Source organism: Bufo bufo, chromosome 6 (genome assembly GCF_905171765.1).
Source record: "Bufo bufo chromosome 6, aBufBuf1.1, whole genome shotgun sequence".
NCBI lineage: Eukaryota > Metazoa > Chordata > Amphibia > Anura > Bufonidae > Bufo > Bufo bufo.
The window spans coordinates 17,918,056-17,936,560 of record NC_053394.1 but is presented as its reverse complement, the minus strand read 5'-3'; the positions used below and the strand labels follow the sequence as shown (position 1 = coordinate 17,936,560).

The window sequence follows — 18,505 nt, the reverse complement described above, 5'->3', positions numbered from 1 at the left end:
ACTGGGGTGCGTAGGGCCCACCAGTAAAATTTATTTTGGGCCCCACCGTACGGATACATTCAAATATTACCTGCTCACACAGCAGCAAGATTCTACGGGATGATTGAATATGGGGGTCCTGCAGCAACTTTGAGAAGGTAGGTCCTGGGGAGAAGAGGACAATGGTGGCTTTCCTCTATACCTAGAAGTCGTCTCAGCTCTGATCATGTCTATAATAAGGAACTGGGGAGTTTGTCTTTAATAATCTATCAAGTTTGTATATGAACATCGTCTGGTTAAGGTGCTGTACATTAAATATATGTATGAAGTGCAGTAAGTCTACTGTAGTATGTGTCACTTGTGCAGGGGGTGGGAGACTAGGGACCCACCTTGCTCAGGGGCCCACTGGGGTATTCATCTGTAACCCTGTGGGCCAGTCCGAGCCTAATAATACTGCCTCTTATGAAAAAAAGAATATAACTACTATAATACTGCTCCTATGTACAAGAATATAACTACTATAATACTGCCTCCTATGTACAAGAATATAACTAATATAATACTGCCTCCTATGTACAAGAATATAACTACTATAATACTGCCTCCTATGTACAAGAATATAACTACTATAATACTGCTCCTATGTACAAGAATATAACTACTATAATACTGATCCTATGTACAAGAATATAACTACTATAATACTGCTCCTATGTACAATAATATAACTACTATAATACTACTCCTATGTACAAGAATATAACTACTATAATACTGCTCCTATGTACAAGAATATAACTACTATAATACTGCCTCCTATGTACAAGAGTATAACTACTATAATACTGCCTCCTATGTAAAAGAATATAACTACTATAATACTGCTCCTATGTACAAGAATATAACTACTATAATACTGATCCTATGTACAAGAATATAACTACTATAATACTGCTTCTATGTACAAGAATATAACTACTATAATACTGCTCCTATGTACAAGAATATAACTACTATAATACTGCTCCTATGTACAAGAATATAACTACTATAATACTGCTCCTATGTACAAGAATATAACTACTATAATACTGCTCCTATGTACAAGAATATAACTACTATAATACTGCCTCCTATGTCCAAGAATATAACTACTATAATACTGCTCCATATGTACAAGAATATAACTACTATAATACTTCTCCTATGTACAAGAATATAACTACTATAATACTGCTCCTATGTACAAGAATATAACTACTATAATACTGCTCCTATGTACAAGAATATAACTACTATAATACTGCCTTCTATGTACAAGAATAAATCTACTATAATACTGCTTCTATGTACAAGAATATAACTACTATAATACTGCTCCTATGTACAAGAATATAACTACTATAATACTGCTCCTATGTACAAGAATATAACTACTATAATACTGCTCCTATGTACAAGAATATAACTACTATAATACTGCTCCTATGTACAAGAATATAACTACTATTATACTGCCTCCTATGTCCAAGAATATAACTACTATAATACTGCTCCATATGTACAAGAATATAACTACTATAATACTGCTCCTATGTACAAGAATATACCTACTATAATAATGCTCCTATGTACAAGAATATAACTACTATAATACTGCCCCTATGTACAAGAATATAACTACTATAATACTGCCTCCTATGTTCAAAAATTTTACTGCTATAATACTGCTCCTATGTACAAGAATATAACTACTATAATACTGCTCCTATGTACAAGAATATAACTACTATAATACTGCCTTCTATGTAAAAGAATATAACTACTATAATACTGCTGCTATGTACAAGAATATAACTATTATAATACTGCTCCTATGTACACGAATATAACTACTATAATACTGCTCCTATGTCCAAGAATATAACTACTATAATACTGCCTCCTATGTACAAGAATATAACTACTATAATACTGCCTCCTATGTCCAAGAATATAACTACTATAATACTGCCTCCTATGTACAAGAATATAACTACTATAATACTGCCCCTATGTACAAGAATATAACTACTATAATACTGCCTCCTATGTTCAAAACTTTTACTGCTATAATACTGCTCCTATGTACAAGAATATAACTACTATAATACTGCTCCTATGTACAAGAATATAACTACTATAATACTGCCTTCTATGTAAAAGAATATAACTACTATAATACTGCTGCTATGTACAAGAATATAACTATTATAATACTGCTCCTATGTACACGAATATAACTACTATAATACTGCTCCTATGTCCAAGAATATAACTACTATAATACTGCCTTCTATGTACAAGAATATAACTACTATAATACTGCCTCCTATGTCCAAGAATATAACTACTATAATACTGCCTCCTATGTACAAGAATATAACTACTATAATACTGCCCCTATGTACAAGAATATAACTACTATAATACTGCCTCCTATGTTCAAAAATGTTACTGCTATAATAATGCTCCTATGTACAAGAATATAACTACTATAATACTGCCTTCTATGTACAAGAATATAACTACTATAATACTGCTCCTATGTACAAGAATATAACTACTATAATACTGCTCCTATGTACAAGAATATAACTACTATAATACTACTCCTATGTAGAAGAATATAACTTCTATAATACTGTCTCCTATGTACAAGAATATAACTACTATAATACTGCCCCTATATACAAGAATATAACTACTATAATACTGCTCCTATGTTAAAAAATGTAACTGCTATAATATTTTCCTCTATGGATAAAATATTAGATCTTAATGAGAATTAGGAAAATGTCATAGTTTTCCTATGTGGACAGTAGTAGCATTATATTGGAGTGTGTAGACGATGCTCGTTACATTGTATCTATTTTCCTCTATTGGTTTCCTCTTAGTGTATTTATGTGATTGTTGGTCACCTCTGTAGCGATGCTGGCGGTTTCAGATTAGAAACGAGTGAATCACAACTAAAACTGACGATTTTTCATACCGTCACTCCAGAATTCTGCCGTCAAAAAGACGCAAAATGGGGCTTTTACGACTTTTTGCACTCGCAGAAAATGTAAGTGATTGCGCAAAATTTTGCTACAGTTTTTCGCTTACGTGAGCAAAATTTTTTTTTTTTTTACATTTTTACACCACTCACTCTGGTTTGGTAATGTAGGTGGAAAAGTGGGTGTGGTTAGCTATGTTAATGGTTTTACTCCAGATTTACACTGCGTGCAGAATTATTAGGCAAATGAGTATTTTGACCACATCATCCTCTTTATGCATGTGCAGCGTACTCAAGTTGTGTGTAATAGGTGTTTCTGGGTGATGTAGTGCAATATACACTAACCTGGTACAGCTGACTCTCTGCAAGGGCAGGTATAGGTAAGGAATAGTTCGTGACGCCAGTGCCAAGTAAACGGTGGCACGCCGTTTGCGGATGCAGGAATAAATGGAGGAAACGTAGTATTAAAACAGAACTCAAACTTTAGTAGGTTTTCCAAGCAGAGACAATAAAGGAAATGCAGTTCCTCAGCATACAGTCGATTTTGCAATTCGGTCGATGCAGGCAATTCAGTACAGCAGGGTAATTACAGAGTGTTGAACACAGGACTTGCAGCAAAGGAGCTTGCACTCTAACTCTGTCTGATCCTGGAATGTAGCAATTCTTCACCAAGGCCCATTAACCTAAGTCTGGCTTTATATCCTTGATTATGGCGTAAATAAGTACCTCCTCTGTATTTCTTAGTACCTCTGACTCTTCTGATCTTTACCTCTGTCTCTCTCAGCTTCTGAATGGTTCCTCAGGCTCTTAGTCTAAGATATTCCTGCTTCTGCATATGGGAATTCAGGAGGGAATCTTCTCCTGAACAGCAGGCTTCAGGCCTGGACTTGTCTCTGACATTGTCTAATCTCCAACTGTAGATTACAGACACTAGACTCCGTCTGCCTTGCACTTCCCTGACTGGCCTTATATAGACTAGGGCTCCCTAGCTCCCTCTAGTGACTAGAAGCTGGGATGACACCCCTGCAGGCCTGTACATACAAGTTTCACAGTAACAGGGAAATACATAACATTACATTACATGACATTTTATAAAACTGACATATACCAACTTCTCCATAACTAAGGAGGGACGACAGCACACCAAGTGACACTTTGGTAGTAACGGGTATTACAGTTCCCGTACACTACATACCCCACTGCTTTAAGCTGAGTACGACCTCGTACTCCATCATGGGTCGCCCAACTGGAATCTCTACCTGAAATAGAAAATAGAGACATGCAGGCATACATACATGTAATTCATCTGCATTTACATTTACATCAGGTCCAATTGGCAAAGATGAAGGTTGGTGACAAGGGGCGTCGTTCTCTTCTCTCAGGATAATGAATGGAACGGGGGCGCTGACCTGGTACAGCGTAACATTATAACCAGGATAGTCCATGACAATGAATAAGTCCATAATAGAACAGTAGAAAACGGTATAAAAGTTCTTGGAGGCTCAAATAACAAACATGAGTCCGTACCCAGGTTATTTCTTATTAAATCACAGAGGCTCTCATGCGGTGGAGTCCATCTCTGGGCACAATACTTTTAAAAGAGTAAGAATCTCAGAGGCTCAGGTACTTTTGAGTCTGTCTCCGGCACGGTTCCTTAGTATGAAGTTGCACAACAAACGGACAGCAAAGACAAGTGCTGTAAGACCCCTGATCAACCTGAAAAGGGGGTGAAGGGTAAAAGGTGCAACAAAGGAACAGGCACAACTTGGCGTGGGTAGCAAAAGCAGGCAGGAGGTCCTGGAAACAAGCCTGGCCTTGCTGACTTTGTAATTTCAGTGGTCGACACCTACCACTGAGCCGTGGACAAACTGGCAGCCACAACAAAGGACCAGGAAACATAGGACTCCTGTCCCGAAAGGGTTAACATCACTTCTGATGAAATCAATCAAAGGCCTAGCAGGCTGATTCACAGTGGCATATCATAACCACTTGGCTCCGCTGGCAAGTATCGTCTGTAGTAGTCCTCTACAGGAGGATGTGCCCACATAACTGTATCAGGGGGCAGCTGTAAGGTAAAGGGGCCCCTAATAGGTATTGGCCCCAGAGGCCTAGGGGTGAACCCTCTGATGGACCGTGCCGGCCCTGGCATGATCACTGCAGGGTGTGACGGGTTTAGCACCGCCGCAGCAAGCGGTCCGGTGCTCTGTGTGCAGCAGTTTACGGCAATCGCGGGTCCGGTCTGGGGCCCTGACGGAGCGGTGGCAACAGAAGGCGGTCGGCGGGTGGTGACAGGCACCCTTACCTCATCCTTCCTCGGCGGCGTCTGGATCCTGGCGGTGTATGTCTTGCGCAACTCCCGCAACTTCTCCTCCAGCCGGACGATCTGCTCACCGATGCTCTCAGTGTCGGAGTCGCTGTCTTCAGCTGGCGCCGCCGGCGCAGGTACAGTCACCGATGACGCGGACTCGGCCTCTGCAGGTTCAGGCGATACGTCTGGTCTCCGACCCATCCGGATGTTCTTAAAGGTAGCACTAAGTCCTTTTAACTGTTCCAGCTCTGATATGGTCCTCTCCCGACGAGGCAGCTCGGGGGAAGGATAGGGGCTCACCCATTTTTCCAACACGGTTGGCTGCCAGAAGACATTAGGCCCAATGAAGGAGCTCCGCTCCTGAAAGGCGTGATGGGCCGGCTCTGGAGAGCGTTCAGGTTCCCGCTCGCAGCCAGAGTAGTCTTCTTCTTCTTCTGCCTCCCAGTCCACAGGGTTTCGCTTGGGACGGGTCACAGCAGTCGCATAAGGGCCTCGCAGGCTCTCGGCAGGGGTGTACTCCACTTCCTCTCCCTCGCGGAGACTGTGCTGGTACGAAGGGAGGTAGTCTCTTTTGACAGACCTTCGATTAACATAGAGGTCTCTGCCAGTTAGATAGTCCTGAATAAACCCGTAGCCACGGGATTTGTCAAATGAAAGCACCACTCCCTTTCTCCTTTCCAGGCGGGGTTGGGTGTGCGTATGCTTCTCATGTATGGTCTTGGTTAGCTCCTCATAGATAATTTTGGTCTTTGTGTTCCGCTTGATAGCGGCCTCTCGGATCTCCGCCATCAGGGAAGACCATTTGAAAGATGGCTGGAAAAAGTCCCTCCACGAGCCATAGTAGGGCTCGGGTTCTTTCTCCCTTGGCCGGCAGGCAGGTTGCTCCGGTCCCGGAGCGTAGGCCGGTGGAGCCTCCTCTGGCTCTACACCGATGTCAGTCATCTTTTCAATCCTTGGTGCGGACGCTGCAGCAACACTCTGCTCACAATCCAACATGCTCGATCCTTCTGAGGAGAGCGATAGGGTCGCGTCAATTAGAGTAGCCAGCTCCTCCCATTGCATTGGGGAGCCGCCCCCCAGGTATTCCAGTATATGGAAGGCGGTGTCCATGCTGGCAGACATGCAAATGTCCAGATAAGCCGTGGCGCCTGCCCTTGACCTTCTTCCCGCTTTTTCCTCAGAAAGGCGCCAATTTTTCCCGCCTTTTCGGGATGAAGGTGACGCAGCAGTAAATTCAGCAAGCTCAGCGGCCATCTTTAGGTGCAAACGCTGTCTATTCACTGACAGCAAGCAGGATTGTAAAAAGTCCACAAAACCACATTCCAATGCGGCGATTTTCTTCCTCTATGTAGCGCAACACTGCACAGCGCTTTTTAGAGGTTTTTGGTACACTTTGGGTATGATTTTCAGTCCACAAAGTCCACTTGAATAAAACAGGTAAATTGTCACTTTGGTCACAGGGCAACTGTATAAGGCACAAAGTTCACGCTTCTTGCACTAGAAAGCGTGCGTATCCTGTTCGTGACGCCAAAAGAGAGGTGCAGCGTACTCAAGTTGTGTGTAATAGGTGTTTCTGGGTGATGTAGTGCAATATACACTAACCTGGTACAGCTGACTCTCTGCAAGGGCAGGTATAGGTAAGGAATAGTTCGTGACGCCAGTGCCAAGTAAACGGTGGCACGCCGTTTGCGGATGCAGGAATAAATGGAGGAAACGTAGTATTAAAACAGAACTCAAACTTTAGTAGGTTTTCCAAGCAGAGACAATAAAGGAAATGCAGTTCCTCAGCATACAGTCGATTTTGCAATTCGGTCGATGCAGGCAATTCAGTACAGCAGGGTAATTACAGAGTGTTGAACACAGGACTTGCAGCAAAGGAGCTTGCACTCTAACTCTGTCTGATCCTGGAATGTAGCAATTCTTCACCAAGGCCCATTAACCTAAGTCTGGCTTTATATCCTTGATTATGGCGTAAATAAGTACCTCCTCTGTATTTCTTAGTACCTCTGACTCTTCTGATCTTTACCTCTGTCTCTCTCAGCTTCTGAATGGTTCCTCAGGCTCTTAGTCTAAGATATTCCTGCTTATGCATATGGGAATTCAGGAGGGAATCTTCTCCTGAACAGCAGGCTTCAGGCCTGGACTTGTCTCTGACATTGTCTAATCTCCAACTGTAGATTACAGACACTAGACTCCGTCTGCCTTGCACTTCCCTGACTGGCCTTATATAAACTAGGGCTCTCTAGCTCCCTCTAGCGACTAGAAGCTGGGATGACACCCCTGCAGGCCTGTACATACAAGTTTCACAGTAACAGGGAAATACATAACATTACATTACATGACATTTTATAAAACTGACATATACCAACTTCTCCATAACTAAGGAGGGACGACAGCACACCAAGTGACACTTTGGTAGTGAAGGGTATTACAGTTCCCGTACACTACACATGTTGTCTTACTCCAAGCTGTATAGGCTCGAAAGCCTACTACCAATTAAGCATATTAGGTGATGTGCATCTCTGTAATGAGAAGGGGTGTGGTCTAATGACATCAACACCCTATATTGGTGTGTGCATAATTATTAGGCAACTTCCTTTCCTTTGGCAAAATGGGTCAAAAGAAGGACTTGACAGGCTCAGAAAAGTCAAAAATAGTGAGATATCTTGCAGAGGGATGCAGCACTCTTAAAATTGCAAAGCTTCTGAAGCGTGATCATCGAACAATCAAGCGTTTCATTCAAAATAGTCAACAGGGTCGCAAGAAGCGTGTGGAAAAACCAAGGCGCAAAATAACTGCCCATGAACTGAGAAAAGTCAAGCGGGCAGCTGCCAAGATGCCACTTGCCACCAGTTTGGCCATATTTCAGAGCTGCAACATCACTGGAGTGCCCAAAAGCACAAGGTGTGCAATACTCAGAGACATGGCCAAGGTAAGAAAGGCTGAAAGACGACCACCACTGAACAAGACACACAAGCTGAAACGTCAAGACTGGGCCAAGAAATATCTTAAGACTGATTTTTCTAAGGTTTTATGGACTGATGAAATGAGAGTGAGTCTTGATGGGCCAGATGGATGGGCCCGTGGCTGGATTGGTAAAGGGCAGAGAGCTCCAGTCCGACTCAGACGCCAGCAAGGTGGAGGTGGAGTACTGGTTTGGGCTGGTATCATCAAAGATGAGCTTGTTGGGCCTTTTCGGGTTGAGGATGGAGTCAAGCTCAACTCCCAGTCCTACTGCCAGTTTCTGGAAGACACCTTCTTCAAGCAGTGGTACAGGAAGAAGTCTGCATCCTTCAAGAAAAACATGATTTTCATGCAGGACAATGCTCCATCACACGCGTCCAAGTACTCCACAGCGTGGCTGGCAAGAAAGGGTATAAAAGAAGAAAATCTAATGACATGGCCTCCTTGTTCACCTGATCTGAACCCCATTGAGAACCTGTGGTCCATCATCAAATGTGAGATTTACAAGGAGGGAAAACAGTACACCTCTCTGAACAGTGTCTGGGAGGCTGTGGTTGCTGCTGCACGCAATGTTGATGGTGAACAGATCAAAACACTGACAAAATCCATGGATGGCAGGCTTTTGAGTGTCCTTGCAAAGAAAGGTGGCTATATTGGTCACTGATTTGTTTTTGTTTTGTTTTTGAATGTCAGAAATGTATATTTGTGAATGTTGAGATGTTATATTGGTTTCACTGGTGAAAATAAATAATTGAAATGGGTATATATTAGTTTTTTGTTAAGTTGCCTAATAATTATGCACAGTAATAGTCACCTGCACACACAGATATCCCCCTAAAATAGCTAAAACTAAAAACAAACTAAAAACTACTTCCAAAAATATTCAGCTTTGATATTAATGAGTTTTTTGGGTTCATTGAGAACATGGTTGTTGTTCAATAATAAAATTAATCCTCAAAAATACAACTTGCCTAATAATTCTGCACTCACTGTATATATTTATATAAAAGTCACAGTCGCACTCCAGGAGGAAGGAGGGTGGAGCTGGAAAACTGGAGGAGCTTCTCTAGACAAAAGTGTCAGGTCTAAGTATATGACAAATTTATTAAGTAACACAAGACATTTGGTAAATGTGGCATAAAGTAAGACAAAGCAGACTCTCGCAAAACTGACTTCAAAGTTTCCCCTAATGATAAATTGCCTCCAGAGGTCTCACTACTGTTCTATATGCTATGCTAGACTGATAGAAGTTTTTGTACAGTTTTTGCTTATACCACCCCCAACACCCCAAAAAGGGATTTCTGTAAAAATAAGAAAAAAATATTAAAATGTTTCCTTGCAGGTAGCTGCTTTTGAGGTTTACAGCAGCTGCAGTTCTGCTAGGAGGCACAGCAGCCTCAGCTCCTCACTTCTCACTCCCTGGCTGACAGCTTTCCCTGCCTGTCCCTATTCTACACACACACAATTCTTCTTCTTCTGTGTAATCCTAGCCTTTCCCTTTACTCTCGCTGGCAATAAGCTTTATTGATTTCTGACTGTCCCTAGGATCGTTTTCCTGGCAGACAATGTAAGACCCAACACCCTCATTCACAGCCCAGCACAGGATGGCATACTCCCCGGGCACCTCCCTCCCTGCTGCAGCTCTGATTGGCACACACACTGTCTGTCAGCCTGGGAACCAATCAGTACAAGTCTAGTATTAGTACCGTTATACTAAGTCTGGATCGAGAGTGGTCAGCATCTCAATAGGTCTGGGAGGATAGCGATACGACGGCTGAATTATTTTCATTGTCACATGCTCCACTTCTTACCATATGAAGTCTTCACTTGATTAGTTTAATATTATAGAAAACATGTACCAAAAAACCTGTCTACAGTAAGTGTTCATCAATATCCTGAGGATAGTCCTGATCGGGGGAGGTCCGACACTCCACTTTCCTGACGATCAGCTGTTTAGATGTTGTTTCCGAGCTGGAAATCAGTGCTGAAGTGGATGGAATTGCTTATTGCTCCTAGTAAATGTATTGGCAGAAGCACTGCAGTATTTAGCTCTGGCCACTAGGCAGAGGATGGCGCTGTGCAGTGAATAAATTGGAGCCGATTTCCATGAATCATGTTCCTCATTGTTTTACAATAAGCCCATAACCTTCTCTCTTGTGTGAATTATTGGCCTCTGCTGTGATCACTTTCATTGTGAGCCTCTGATTAATATCGGCATTCGAAATTTCAGGAAGGTAACTTTTAATTAATATAAGTGGGGAGGAGACAGCGCTATAATACCGTCACTCATAAAACCTTTCTCTGCACATTCTTCGAAGCTGTACATTGTTAATAGCATTATATGTGTATGGATTCTAGTCAGATTAATACTCCATCTATGATTTATTACTATTGTAGTAGCTATATTCTAGTATAGAGAGGGCAGGATTATAATATCAATCTAGGGAGCAGAATAGTATCAATTATATTCTTGTACATAGGAGCAGTATTATAGTAGTTATATTCTTGTACATAGGAGCAGTATTATAGTAGTTATATTCTTGTACATAGGAGCAGTATTATAGTAGTTATACTCTTGTACATAGGAGCAGTATTATAGTAGTTATATTCTTGTACATAGGAGCAGTATTATAGTAGTTATATTCTAGTACATAGGAGGCGGTATTATAGTAGTTATATTCTTGTACATAGGAGGCAGCATTATAGTAGTTATATTATTTTACATTGGAGGCAGTATTATAGTAGTTATATTCCTGTACATAGGAGGCAGTATTATAGTAGTTATATTCTAGTACATAGGAGGCGGTATTATAGTAGTTATATTCTTGTACATAGGAGGCAGCATTATAGTAGTTATATTCTTTTACATTGGAGGCAGTATTATAGTAGTTATATTCCTGTACATAGGAGGCAGTATTATAGTAGTTATATTCTTGTACATAGGAGCAGTATTATAGTAGTTATATTCTTGTACATAGGAGGCAGTATTATAGTAGTTATATTCTTGTACATAGGAGGCAGTATTATAGTAGTTATATTATTGTACATAGGGGCAGTATTATAGTAGTTATATTCTTGTACATAGGAGCAGTATTATAGTAGTTATATTCTTGTACATAGGAGGCAGTATTATAGTAGTTATATTCTTGTACATAGGAGGCAGTATTATAGTAGTTATATTCTTGTACATAGGAGCAGTATTATAGTAGTTATATTCTTGTACATAGGAGCAGTATTATAGTAGTTATATTCTTGTACATAGGAGCAGTATTATAGTAGTTATATTCTTGTACATAGGAGGCAGTATTATAGTAGTTATATTCTTGTACATAGGAGGCAGTATTATAGTAGTTATAGTCTTGTACATAGGGGCAGTATTATAGTAGTTATATTCTTGTACATAGGAGGCAGTATTATAGTAGTTATATTCTTGTACATAGGAGGCAGTATTATAGTAGTTATATTATTGTACATAGGGGCAGTATTATAGTAGTTATATTCTTGTACATAGGAGCAGTATTATAGTAGTTATATTCTTGTACATAGGAGCAGTATTATAGTAGTTATATTCTTGTACATAGGAGGCAGTATTATAGTAGTTATATTCTTGTACATAGGAGGCAGTATTATAGTAGTTATAGTCTTGTACATAGGGGCAGTATTATAGTAGTTATATTCTTGTACATAGGAGGCAGTATTATAGTAGTTATATTCTTGTACATAGGAGGCAGTATTATAGTAGTTATATTATTGTACATAGGGGCAGTATTATAGTAGTTATATTCTTGTACATAGGAGCAGTATTATAGTAGTTATATTCTTGTACATAGGAGCAGTATTATAGTAGTTATATTCTTGTACATAGGAGGCAGTATTATAGTAGTTATATTCTTGTACATAGGAGGCAGTATTATAGTAGTTATAGTCTTGTACATAGGGGCAGTATTATAGTAGTTATATTCTTGTACATAGGAGGCAGTATTATAGTAGTTATATTCTTGTACATAGGAGGCAGTATTATAGTAGTTATATTATTGTACATAGGGGCAGTATTATAGTAGTTATATTCTTGTACATAGGAGTAGTATTATAGTAGTTATATTCTTGTACATAGGAGCAGTATTATAGTAGTTATATTCTTGTACATAGGAGCAGTATTATAGTAGTTATATTCTTGTACATAGGAGCAGTATCATAGTAGTTATATTCTTGTACATAGGAGGCAGTATTATAGTAGTTATATTTTTGTACATAGGGGCAGTATTATAGTAGTTATATTCTTGTACATAGGAGGCAGTATTATAGTAGTTATATTCTTGTACATAGGAGGCAGTATTATAGTAGTTATATTATTGTACATAGGGGCAGTATTATAGTAGTTATATTCTTGTACATAGGAGCAGTATTATAGTAGTTATATTCTTGTACATAGGAGCAGTATTATAGTAGTTATAGTCTTGTACATAGGGGCAGTATTGTAGTAGTTATATTCTTGTACATAGGGGCAGTATTATAGTAGTTATATTCTTGTACATAGGAGCAGTATTATAGTAGTTATATTCTTGTACATAGGAGGCAGTATTATAGTAGTTATAGTCTTGTACATAGGGGCAGTATTATAGTAGTTATATTCTTGTACATAGGAGGCAGTATTATAGTAGTTATATTCTTGTACATAGGAGGCAGTATTATAGTAGTTATATTATTGTACATAGGGGCAGTATTATAGTAGTTATATTCTTGTACATAGGAGCAGTATTATAGTAGTTATATTCTTGTACATAGGAGCAGTATTATAGTAGTTATATTCTTGTACATAGGGGCAGTATTATAGTAATTATATTCTTGTACATAGGAGCAGTATTATAGTAGTTATATTCTTGTACATAGGAGCAGTATTACAGTAGTTATATTCTTGTACATAGGAGGCAGTATTATAGTAGTTATATTCTTGTACATAGGAGGCAGTATTATAGTAGTTATAGTCTTGTACATAGGGGCAGTATTATAGTAGTTATATTCTTGTACATAGGAGGCAGTATTATAGTAGTTATATTCTTGTACATAGGAGGCAGTATTATAGTAGTTATATTATTGTACATAGGGGCAGTATTATAGTAGTTATATTCTTGTACATAGGAGTAGTATTATAGTAGTTATATTCTTGTACATAGGAGCAGTATTATAGTAGTTATATTCTTGTACATAGGAGCAGTATTATAGTAGTTATATTCTTGTACATAGGAGCAGTATCATAGTAGTTATATTCTTGTACATAGGAGGCAGTATTATAGTAGTTATATTCTTGTACATAGGAGCAGTATTATAGTAGTTTTACATAGGAGGCAGTATTATAGTAGTTATATTCTTGTACATAGGAGCAGTATTATAGTATGTATATTCTTGTACATAGGAGGCAGTATTATAGTAGTTATATTCTTGTACATAGGAGCAGTATTATAGTAGTTATATTCTTGTACATAGGAGCAGTATTATAGTAGTTATATTCTTGTACATAGGAGGCAGTATTATAGTAGTTATATTCTTGTACATAGGAGCAGTATTATAGTAGTTATATTCTTGTACATAGGAGCAGTATTATAGTAGTTGTACATAGGAGGCAGTATTATAGTAGTTATATTCTTGTACTAAGGGGGCTGTATTATAATAGCCATATTCATGTGTATAGCTAACAGTTTTATAGTAGTTACATGTTTGTGTATATCTTGTTTATAGGGGGAGTGATTGCTGTTGAGCTTGATGTGATTTTCAGCAGTGACTGTAGTAAACTGTCCATCTGTTACAGGTCCACATACAGAGCTTTACTTCATTTCACTATCCATGGTTTTGGTCCAGGTTTCACATTACCAGTGATTTATGTCGCCATTCTTTTGTCCAGACTCATCTTTTTTATGAAGATTTAGCACACACACCAATTATATCTGCAGACTCAAATATGTTGTGGTCACCGCTCAATTCATCCCACAAAGATGAGACAGCTTCCACCTGTTATGCCATAAAATGCTCTCAGATAAATGATACACAGCACGGGCCGAGCCTCCGGCTCTTTACATTTATTCATGATGATTTGAAGTAAGTGTTAAAATATGCAATTTACAGCACTTCCAGGACATCCGGATGACAATATTCCTGGCAGTTCTCTGCCACCTCCGTGCCAGCCAACAAGTGCCAAGCAAAGTTATTCTGCAGCTTGGAGTAAGGATTACAGATCATGGCGCTCACCAGTCCAGAAAGGACAAATTGTGATTTATGAGATCAGTAGCCAAATCCAAACCACAAAACTGATAGTGGTAAATGTTACTAACCGTGACGCGTCTTGTTATATTGTATCAGGTATTGCAGGCCTTTCCGTTAGAGGGAAGATGTAGATATTATGGTAAGGGAGCGGTGAGACATGGCTCTGTATATATGGCAGATGAAGCTCAGTATATCAGCAGAGCACATCAATATATTACCAGGCTGTATGTGTAGCTTTCATTGGGCTGCAGTTAGCACTAGATGCATGTCTATCATAGGTCTCCATGCTAGACTTGCTGTAAACTGTCGGTGCAAGAGACTTGGTTTGATTTTGGAACTTTTTTTGCACTAATTTTGTTTAAATGATGAAAAAAGCCTCATGTTGAGTTAATGTCAGCATCCTTTGACCTCCTGTGGGGGTTGAGCCCTGTAGTTCGGCAGGTATGTATACTTGTAGGCTTCCTTGCCGCTGGTTTACCTCTGGCTCTCTGCAATACCACCAGTCGCCTTTTGACGTTTCTAGAGATTTTGGGATAATACAATCCAGATAAGAAGTCATCTCTGCATATGCTGTATTATTAAAGGGGCCCTCCATAAAAATCTAGCATTATCTTCTGATTGATTAGCAAAGTTTACCTAGTACCCTCCTTTTTATTTGATGTGCCACCAATTCCTTCAGCATAACCACCAGATACAGGCTGTTTATAAGTAGTCTGACACACTCCGCCCATGTATTTGATTGGTCAGCACTGCTCAAAATAGTCTGAGACACTCCCCCTGTTCTTTGAATGGTCAGCTCCGCTCACAGTATTTTGAGACATTCCCCATGTTCCCTGAATGGTCAGCACTGCTTACAGTAGTCTGAGACACTCCCCCTGTTCTCTGAATGGTCAGCTCCGCTGACAGTAGTCTGACACACTCTGCCCATGTCTCTGATTGGTCAGCACTGCTCAAAACAGTCTGAGACACCACTCCCCCTGTTCTCTAAATGGTCAGCTCCATTCACAGTAGTCTGAGACACTCCCCCTGTTCTCTGAATGGTCAGCTCCATTCACAGTAGTCTGAGACACTCCCCCTGTTCTCTGAATAGTCAGCTCCATTCACAGTAGTCTGAGACACTCCCCCTGTTCTCTGAATGGTCAGCACTGCTCACAGTATTCTGAGACACTCCCCCTGTTCTCTAAATGGTCAGCACTGCTCACAGTAGTCTGAGACACTCCCCCTGTTCTCTGAATGGTCAGCACTGCTCTCAGTAGTTGGAGACACTCCCCCTGTTCTCTGAATGGTCAGCACTGCTCACCGTAGTTTGACCACTCCCCCCTGTTTTATGAATGGTCAGCACTGCTCTCAGTAGTCTGAGACACTCCCCCTGTTCTCTGAATGGTCAGCTCTGCTAACAGTAGTCTGAAACACTCCCCCTGTTCTCTAAATGGTCAGCACTGCTCTCAGTAGTCTGAAACACTCCCCCTGTTCTCTAAATGGTTAGCACTGCTCACAGTAGTCTGAGACACTCCCTCTGTTCTCTGAATGGTCAGCACTGCTCACAGTAGTCTGAGACACTCCCCCTGTTCTCTAAATGGTCAACTCTGCTCACAGTAGTCTGAGACACTCCACCTGTTCTCTGAATGGTCAGCACTGCTCTCAGTAGTCTGAGACACTCCACCTGTTCTCTAAATGGTTAGCACTCCTCACAGTAGTTGGAGACACTCCCCCTGTTCTCTGAATGGTCAGCACTGCTCACCGTAGTTTGACCACTCCCCCCTGTTTTATGAATGGTCAGCACTGCTCTCAGTAGTCTGAGACACTCCCCCTGTTCTCTAAATGGTCAGCTCCGCTCACAGTAGTCTGAGACACTCCCCCTGTTCTCTGAATGGTCAGCTCTGCTCACAGTAGTCTGAGACACTCCGTCCATGTCTCTGAATGGTCAGTGCTGCTCTTTGAACATGGGGAGTATCTCAGACTATCAAGTGTACATCAGTTAGTCTGAGAGGCACTTCACCGTGTTGGGGAAAATCTGAGATACCGATAGGCAGCAAAATAAATAAGAAGGCAGGCATCGATTAATTATGAATTATTAATGCCTGTCTGCCTATCTATCTATCTATCTATCTATCTATCTATCTATCTATCTATTATCTATCTATCTATCTATCTATCTATCTATTATCTATCTATCTATCTATCTATCTATCTATCTATCTATTATCTATCTATCTATCTATCTATTATCTATCTATCTATCTATCTATCTATCTATCTATCTATCTATCTATCTGTCTGCCTATCTATCTATGCAATCGGGCTATCTATCTATCTATCTATCTATCTATCTATCTATCTATCTATCTATCTGTGTATCTCATATCTATCTATCTTTCTATCTATCTATTTATCTATCTGTCTATCTCATATCTATCTATCTATCTCTCACCGCAGAACAGATCCAGGTGCTGGTTTGAAAAATGTAGAACATGTTTTATGACACATCCCCTTTAAAGCTCCTAGGCTCCAATGTAAAAACAGCACTATGCACCGTTTACAATAGTGGTGGTGTCTACATCGGGCACCAGGGCTATGGATGGAACAAGTGCCACCTCTGCACCCCCATAACCTGCCTCTAATATATATATCCTAAAGCATAATCCTTAAATATTAAAAAAACTCTGCTACTTTGCATCAAACGGAATCGGCTGAGGCCCTTTCTCTTCCTGTAGAATCTCTGTGCTGTGTTTAATAGCCCGCACTATGGTAACAATGTAGGTGGTGAACATAATATTAGACTTTTTGACCTTTGTGTCACCTCCGGATTGCTAGAGAATTATTCTATGTTCTTGTCTCTAACCTGTCTGGAAGCTTTCGGTAGAGATAACACCTCTCACACCTTCCCCGCTAATCTCCGAATGCAAGCGGCAAGAACTGGATTCATTAAAGTAGAACAGACGTTTGTACGTTACGAGCCCTTCAATAGTAATTTTTTTTGTGTGAAGAGGGATAGCAATTTGGTTCAATCAATCAAAGTCAGCAGCACAAGAGGAAAATGATGATGCACACCTCACAAGACTTGACATAAAAAAAAAATAGAGATCCAGGCAGCTGTCCAAGTGAATGATCCTTTCAAATATTTTAAAAAGTGTTTTTATTAATTTTAATTATTATTTAACTTTGCTTCACAATCCCCTCCCATGAGGAACATCTTGGGAGGAGCTTTCGTCACTGCTCTGACCCCTGCTGGGTAATTCATTGTGTATAAGGTGCGAGGACGGGTCAGTGACTACTACTCCAATTATTTTGTTTTCTAAATAAGGAATTGCTACAAAATGTCTTTTAAGGGGAGTAACAAGCAATCATAGCAAAAAATAAATGAATAAATGGAATGGAGCCTCATTTCTGTATTTTGCCCTAAAAATCAACTGGCAGGAAGTTAAAGGAGTTTATGACAATCGATATAGTGTCAATTATTTGGGGGGTCTCTACAGTAAGAAAGACTTGACTGCAATCTCTAGAGCAGAGAGGGGCGCAGATTTCCAAATCCTCCCAGCCTCCCCATAAACATGCACATTCGGCCTGTGAATAGGAAGAGGGTAATAAGCCACTGATAGACACCTCTGATGGCTGCTCATCCCCCTGATATAAGGGGGCCCTGGCTGTTTCCTGGTAGATAGGTTACCCTACATTTCAAATGCACCCATATCCTCAGGATGCGAATACAGTTGTACAGAATGATGAAGCAATCATCTCCCTGGTCCATCATTCACCCTGCGACCGGTGGTGTGCTGCTGGTACTATACTATACTGTGCGAGGGGCATACGAGGGGCTATTATACTGTATTGGGTGCATAAGGAGCATTATACTGTTTGTGGGGCGCATAAAAGGCACCATATTGTGTTGGGGGTGCATAAAAGGCATTGTACTGTGTGGGGCACCATAAAATGTTGGGGACACATAGGGAGGCATTAATCTG

At 40.2% G+C, this 18,505-nt stretch overlaps 1 protein-coding gene across 1 annotated transcript in view; it reads left to right on the top strand.

Annotated features, from left to right (window-relative positions):
* Positions 1-18,505, top strand: part of SORCS3 (sortilin related VPS10 domain containing receptor 3) — a 643,612-nt gene that overhangs the window by 395,284 nt on the left and 229,823 nt on the right. The window lies entirely within an intron of this gene.